Genomic DNA, 8,239 nt, shown 5'->3' with positions numbered 1-8,239 from the left:
TAATAAGTCTTGTAGTTTTCCGGTTGTTATTCCACGCCAGAAAAGGGTCATTTGAATGATGATGTTGAAAGAAACATGTGCTCCAAAAATACCAGCAGCTAGTGCCTATTGAGCCAGTCTCACAGCCATACAGCGTGGCATTTTCCCCAAAGTTTTGGTCTGTTTAATTTTCCAAATTAACTCCACCCCTAAAACCCTTGCTCTTTTTGAAAGTTTTGCGCGATATTGCTTTTCATTTTTACCCTCTCTAAGCAAATGTCAAAGTCAAAGTTAACTCTCCTTTTAGAACAAGCCTTGTCTGCTTCTTTCCTGACTGTGTATTCTCACTTCTCACCAACTTCCTCTATGCATCTCGCCACAAACGTTATGATTAATTTTCCCACTTTGGTCCCATCTTGAACTCAACAATAACACAAACAAAAAAGAAAACCGACATGCAAAAATTACATGACATGTTATTTTAAACTCAAAACAGATTCAGCAATAATGGGGGAAATCATACATAGTTTGCCTTTAAAGCTTATTTAATTACTATTACTAGAGATACTTTCCAAGAAGAATCAGCATCCTACATTGTTAATACCCACTGCCTTCTACACCATGTCGACCAAAGCCAACCTTTTTATAAAACATTTTAAACGTACTCCTCCACGACATGGAGCTGTGTGGGAGGGAGTCTTGTCGCAATTTTCGTCAATCATTGGAGACAGAATTGAGCACATTTCAAGACGCTTCTAATGATCAGAAGTCGGTTTGCTGTGCTCAACAATAGAGCAATCAAGCAATCAAGAATCCTCTTTACTAAGATACAAATACATATGAGAACAAGATTTAGTTTGTGAGTCACCCATTTTATCTTAATTGACATTAATTAATATTTGGTAGAACAAAGCATTCATAAACAAACAAAAGTGAGCTGTGTGTGAGTGTGCCTGCGTGCGTGTGTGTGTGTGTGTGTGTGTGTGTGTGTGTGTGTGTGTGTGTGTGTATTGGTATAATGTGCATTATTTTCCTGTTACTTATGTAGCTACAGTATATGGAGTGCCCCATGAGTGATGTGACGGTTATTTCCTGACTAACTTTTCTCATTTTATTAAACTAATTCTCATTTTCAAGGCTGTGTTCTTCGTGTCTGTAGTCATACCCTCTTGTGTGGCGTTTCTGTGGGAATTGCACATTTTTTCTGCCTGTATCATATTTTTATGTCCAATGTGTATATCGTTTTCTGTGTGTGCGTTCGTGTATGCGTTCGTGCGTGTGTGTGTGTTGAAAAATATGTACAGTGTCTATTATACACATTTACCTGCGTGCTATTAAGCAGCCACTTATATACTTTCAGCTATTATTTCCAACCATGTGGTAAAAAAAATGGTCATGACCATGTTAGCTGGGGTGAATATTTAAAATTTAGATACAAACCCTCCAGGGCACTCTGCCAAGCCGCCTATTCATTATTTACCGTTATGTATGGCGTTTTGCACTGCGGGCTTCAAATTAAAGGTAATGGCCGTGTTTGCATGTGTACTTGCTGAAATCATGTGTACCTGCTGCGCTTAAATCAGATGTACATCGTCAAATAACACAAACTACCAAACACACACACACACACATGCACACTAAAGTGCACACCTCCCACTCACTCCAGCACAAACACATTATTATGAATACATGTTTGTACCTCCCTGTGTGCACATCAGCAAATGACACAACACAGCAGCAAAGATTAAACCTGTTGCTTTACATTCCATTTACTAATGGTTATGTTTTGTGATTCTGCTGTTCTGATTTCTAATATGAAATCCTCCTGTACACAAGTACATTTACATCGCACCCTACACATGCACACAGATCCATACATTCAAGCATTCGTACAGCAGCCTTCTGCCATTGCCTTGCTTTACCTACAGTATGTCGTTCTGAAGACACATTAGAAACAGAACGATCAAAACAGCGAACAAAGCCACTGCACGTGTCAAGCCAAATTGTGCTGGTCCAGTCCATGCCTATTCACGCCACAGTGCATGCGCGTTTTTTGTTTTTTTTTGTTGTTGTTTTTTTTACCGGTGATATATTGGAGGGATCGCCAGACACCTATACGAAGAATGGTTATTGATGTGAGCAACACGAAGCAATCATCCGAGTGCTGCTGTTGATGTGTGCAGTCCATACGTCTGTCAGCGTATCAAACCGTGCCACACAGTGTCGATGACAACAAGAGATGTATGGTGCACTTACATGTCACCCGTGCAGAGTCTGGCGGGGCGTGACAGGTTGACAGAATGCTGAGAGTGTGGATTGTGTGTGTGTGTGTGTGTGTGTGTGTGTGTGTGTGTGTGTGTGTGTGTGTGTGTGTGTGTGTGTGTGTGTGTGTGTGTGTGTGTGTGCGTGCGTGCATGCGTGTGTGTGTGCTTTTCTGCACACAAGGGATTGAGCCCACTCGTATGCTTACACTCATATAAGCGAGTGCATGTAGGACGGTGTGTATCGCCACGTGTAGCTTGAGGGTTGGTAACCGGCGTGTGTTTGCCATCTTTAATACCTTGTCTCTACAAAGGCAAAGGCCCCGAGGCCTTTTCTGAGACAAGTCAGAAGACGTGACAGCATGGACATGCATCAGGAGGAGCGCCGTGCGTCTCTCCGTCAGTGACGACCTCTTAGACTCCTGCTTTTAATTTGTAGAGACTGGAGGTGATGGAGCGCTTCCTGTCAGAGTGGAGGCGGAAACTAAAGCCTGCAAACACTAGAAAGCAGCAGAGTTTTGAATTGCAGATTCTAGGATGGCTGACCTGTGTGTGCTTCCTGTGTCTCAATCCGTAGATCAAATTCTGTCGTCGTGTGCCGACATGTTTGTGACGTATTTTCATGACATGTTTGTGCTTGACTCCCGAGAGCCTTTTGAAGATATTGTGATGGCATCACCAAACTTCAAGTAGTGCACAAAACTTGCCAGTGCCACTGTCTGATGGCTGCCATTTTAAAGCTTGGCTGACAATCGATTGATTCACACGCAGCGCAAAACACTTGAACATTTGCACTGGCACATTTTCGCAGCGATCAATGGTATTGCTTTCAGTGGCAGATGATCGATGTTGTTATTGCAGTTGTCGGTCGAAAAATATATCACTAAAAGATGGATAGATAGATGATAGATGGATGGATGGATGATGGATGACGGATAGATAGATAGATAGATAGATAGATAGATAGATAGATAGATAGATAGATAAATAGATAGATAGACCTCCAGAAAGACAGATAGATAGACAGATTTATACAGATCTATCTATCTATCTATCTATCTATCTATCTATCTATCTATCTATCTATCTATTTTCTGCAACACCACCCACACAGCTGACCTCTCGTTTACCATGTTATCTCAACCCATTTATCTCCCTCCCCAAGAAAAAGCACAGAGCCCTTTTAATTCAATGGAAATTAAAAGGCGCTTTGGCCCCAAATGAATAAAGAAGGCAACTAGATGCAACGGAGCCTTTGTACTCCGCTGGTTGCCTTCCTTTAATAACAGTTACTCCCCCCAGAAAGAGGCAGAAGAAGAAGAAAATAGACTCTTAGGAGTCACCGCCACTGGACAAAATGTCATGAAAAGGAATCCATCTCAATGCTCAGTGTGTGTGTGTGTCTGTGTGTGTGTGTCTGTGTGTGTTTGTGTGTGTGTGTGTGTGTATGTGTATGTGTGTGTGTGTGTATGTGTGTGTGTGTGTGTTGGAACGTGTTGGTGGGTTTGCATCCATTATTGCTTGAATATCTCTGTACTTCTTTGCCGATGCATCTGTGTTTTTAGATGTGTGTGTGTGTGTGTGTGTGTTTATGTGTGTGCGTGTACATGCCTGTATTTGTGTTAGTGTGTGTGTGTGTGTGTGTGTGTGTGTGTGTGTGTGTGTGTGTGTGTGTGTGTGTGTGTGTCCACATGATTGAGTATGTGTGCCACACAGAAAGCAGTAAGCGATGGGCAGTGCCTGCAGTCTGGAGGCTACTTTAATGAATTGTAGCATTCAGCTCGAGATGCGGAGAAAACAAATTTGCTGGAACCACTTCCTTCCATGTTGAAGGGCCCCATCTGGCCCTTGTGGCCGGATGCTCACCGGCTGCCAGGCTAGCTGCTGCATGTGTGTGTAACAGTGGCCACGGCGTGTCAATTGGCCTCGTTCCTCTTCATTACCCTCTGGAGAGCCGGGCCTCTTGAAAACATCTTCCCGTTTTGTCGCTAATGAATGAAAAAACGACTAAACACTATACCTGGATACCTGCTCTGGAGCCATCACCGTGTTTTCACAATCACTGAATTACAGCCCTCACAGACACCAAGCCTTGTCTTTTTCTCTTTTGTTCCTCTTTTTCGCTGCATGGACCCATGGGAATTGCTTTGACGCTTCCCTGTCCCTGTTAACTGTTTTGTTAACGTGTGTCTGCACAAGTGCGTGTGTGTGTGTGTGTGTGTGTGTGAGCGTGCGTGCGTGCGTGCGTGAAGTGGTTCCCGCCATTTCCACGCGGTGTCTTTCGCATCGTCACAAACGTCAGTGTGTGCGCTGAGGCAGAATAATGTGAACATTTACAACAAATCCCACTGTGATAACAAAATGTTTGCTGCCTTCTCTCTCGCTCCCTCTCTCTCTCCAATCTTCCGTCTCTCTGCTTACTCATGTTCTCACCTATCTCACTCATCTCTTTCACTTCCACTTCCCTCCTTCTCAATCATGCCCCCCCCCCCCCCCATGATCTCTCACCCATTCTATACCCATTCTCCCTTCTTTTTCTCACCTCTATTTCCTCTCCACCCACCAATTTCTCTTTCTCTCACTTGATCTCTCCCTCCCTCATTCTCTGTTGTTTCAAATTGCCTGGATGTCCCCGCCCCACGCACGCGATCTCCGGTGTGGGGGTGGGGGGTGCCCGCTGTGGGGGTCGGGCACCCCAATGTTTGGGAATTGTTGTGGTTAATTATTAATCCCCACATGACACTGCTCTAAGGGAACTTCACAACCAAATTCGGCAAAGCGGAGCATGCTCTTGTGTGCGCGGGCCGGGGTGAGTTCTTAAGTGTGGGTGCACAGGCCCGGCTGGGGAGCAGGGTTCTGGATGGAGCTCCAGGGGCTCTGGAGCTCTGTGTCGGGGGCTTGCTCTTGTGTGCGCGGGCTGGGGTGACTCAATATGACTATAATTTGACTTTTACCAAATGGTTAAAGCTACCCAGTCAATTTCCAACATGAGTTCATCTAGATCATTCTATGAAAAACAACTGTTTTTCATAGAATGTTTTTTCAGACTGTTTTTCACAGTTTTCTAAATATGTCATCGTGTTTTCTCTGGGCTTACTGCACCGACTTGCATTAACTTTTTTGTGCCAGGTTTCTGGACTAGTTTCTGCGCACCGGTTGAGATTGGCCAGATATTAAACCAAAACATTGTTTTCCATGATGAACTTTCCAGCTTCAGTTGCAAACTTACGTTTTGGGAAATTGCAGATTTAGTGTATGAGCTGGTGATTATGCAGTTTATAAAATGATGTGGAGTTCAGTATATATGTTTGCTATGGGGCTATGTATATGAATATTTTTTTTCTTGTCTTGGATAGCTATAAATTCTTGAGAGCTCTACGGTGTAAACCTGTTTTTGTGTTTACGGCGTTCTATAAATAAACATGACCGGGCTTGACTATATAGAAAGATATTCACCATCTGGTAACCTGCGGGTTGTTCTATACATCCATTATATCAAATTGCACTCACATATGCCATGTTGCAATAAGTGTATGGACACACACACACACACACACACGCACACACACACACACACACACACGCACACGCACACGCACACACACACATACACATACACACACAAGCGTGAACAAAGATAGACTTTAAACCACAATCACTATGACTTGGTTTAAACTCTTGTGGGCTTATAAAACACTGCGTTCACCATGCGGCTGAAAAAATGTAAATCTGAAGAATGTACATGCTCACATATTTGATGCTTCATTTGAAGCAAACAATGTAATGGGTGCAAATAGCCCCAATCCTCCCATCTGGTTAATCTGCTATTTTCATCAGGCCATATATACATCCAAACATGGAAATACACATACGAAAACAACTACATGCATTATAAACCAAATGGGCAAAACAGACAACGAAGAACCTGCATGCTCTCCCCAGTTCATCGGCTTGGTCCTCCCCTCAAAATGGGAGATTGATGGTGTAACAATCAAACATTGTGTCATATAGTTGGATTGCTGGCATAGAAAACGTAAAAAACAATGATTTTTTTCTTTTTTTTTTTTTGCTAATATTGATTGAGGATGCCAATAATTCTGGAGTGCACTGTACACACACTAACCCAAAGACAGAAAGAATACATTTTATCTCGTGAGATGGGTAGACATCCATCCATCCATCCATCCATCTATATCTATCTATCTATCTATCTATCTATCTATCTATCTATCTATCTATCTATCTATCTATCTATCTATCTATCTATCTATCTATCTATCTATCTATCTATCTATCTATCTATCTATCTATCTATCTATCTATCTATCTATCTATCTATCTATCCATCCATCCATCCATCCATCCATCCATCCATCCATCCATCCATCCATCCATCTATCTATCTATCTATCTATCTACCTATCGAACATTTGTGAAAAACAGACTTCACCCGTCGATTCGTATATAAGTGCACAGGTCTCTTCGAAATACATGGTTATTGTGTTGTTGTCTTGTTGCCATATTACATGGGCCCGTGTAAGCGCTAATGCCGCACTGTTCTGGCAGCAGACAGGGAAAGGGGTTTGGCTGCGAATGGCACTCGGGGCTCCATTAAAAGGTATGAACTGAGCCACTCAGCGAGTGATGAGTGTACAATGGGAACAGGATGGTTTGGAAAGGTCTTTGTCAAACAGTGTCGCCGGTGAGGAACTGATTAAATTCCAAATTCAAATAAGCGCCAGCCTTGACAGTGTGATTGAAATAGAACGCTCCCTCGTAACAGACCATGCTTGTGTATCTGTATGTGTGCAGGCGTGGGTGTGTGTGTGTGTGTGTGTGTGTGTGTGTGTGTATGTGTGTGTGTGTGTGTGTGTGTGTGTGTGTGTGTGTCTGTTGGTGGAGAGTGATGGATATAAATGTGCGACATTCCTCCCAGCATTTGTTTGGAGTGTGTGTCTTTGTGTGTGTTAGAATATGACAATACACATTCCACAACCCCTGTACAGGCTTTATTTGTTTTCACGGTGAAACAAGGTACCCCCCCCCCCCCCCCACACACACACACACACACACACACATGCGTCCACATACAGCGGTCAAGTTTTAGGCTTATCTATATACATACGTATTCTCTCTCTCACACACGCACACACACACAGATACAGAGCCTCTCTCGAAAAAAATTTTTTCCACTTACTCTTCTTGTCTGTCTTCTCTTTTCTCTCTTGCAGGGATGGCGTCTAATCCCAGTGCCCCTCCCCCTCCTGCAGAAACACACACACACACACACACACACACACACACACTCAAAGGAAACCAGAGAGGATGCTCACCAGTTGGATAGATGATTGGTATTTCCTCTCTAAGCCCTACTTTCTTTCTGCGTCGTCCCCCCCACGGGGTCTCGGCCCTTTGGGGGCTCCTTTTTTGCCAACTTGAGGAGCTCAGCTGACTCATGGCCTTTAGTACTCCTGGCTGTAGTTCTGCTGTAGTACTCCTACAGTACTCCAATAGTACTCCCACAGTACTCCAGCCTTTGGCTCCGTTCCAAACAGGTAATCTGTCGTCTTCACTTTACTCCTGTTCTCTTTCTCTCGTTCCAAGTCACTTTTTCAGGTGAACATGCCTCCTCCCCCCCTGCAGTGTGTGTGTGTGTGTGTGTGTGTGTGTGTGGGTGTGCCTGCCTGCTTGTGTGCGTGTGCGTGCGTGTGTGTGTGTGTCCGGGGACAGGAGATCAATCCCTGAAAATACAGTAAGGATAAGGATTTTTTTTCATGATGATATCCATCCTGAATTTCCTTTGTTGGTTTCTCAGTCACCGATGGTTTGACACGCTACAGCTACTCAAACAAACATCACTAGTAACTCTGGTCTAACAGAAACACATGCTACATTAAACAACAGTAGAACTTTTTTTTTTTAAATAAACAACGAACAAATCAAAGAAAAACAGCAAAAAATTGTGTTTTTGATTGCCATGTAACGAAATCACATCCTGT

The sequence above is a fragment of the Zeus faber genome (genome assembly GCF_960531495.2).
Source record: "Zeus faber genome assembly, chromosome: 14".
Taxonomy (NCBI): Eukaryota; Metazoa; Chordata; class Actinopteri; order Zeiformes; family Zeidae; genus Zeus; species Zeus faber.
This window is presented reverse-complemented; position numbering follows the sequence as displayed.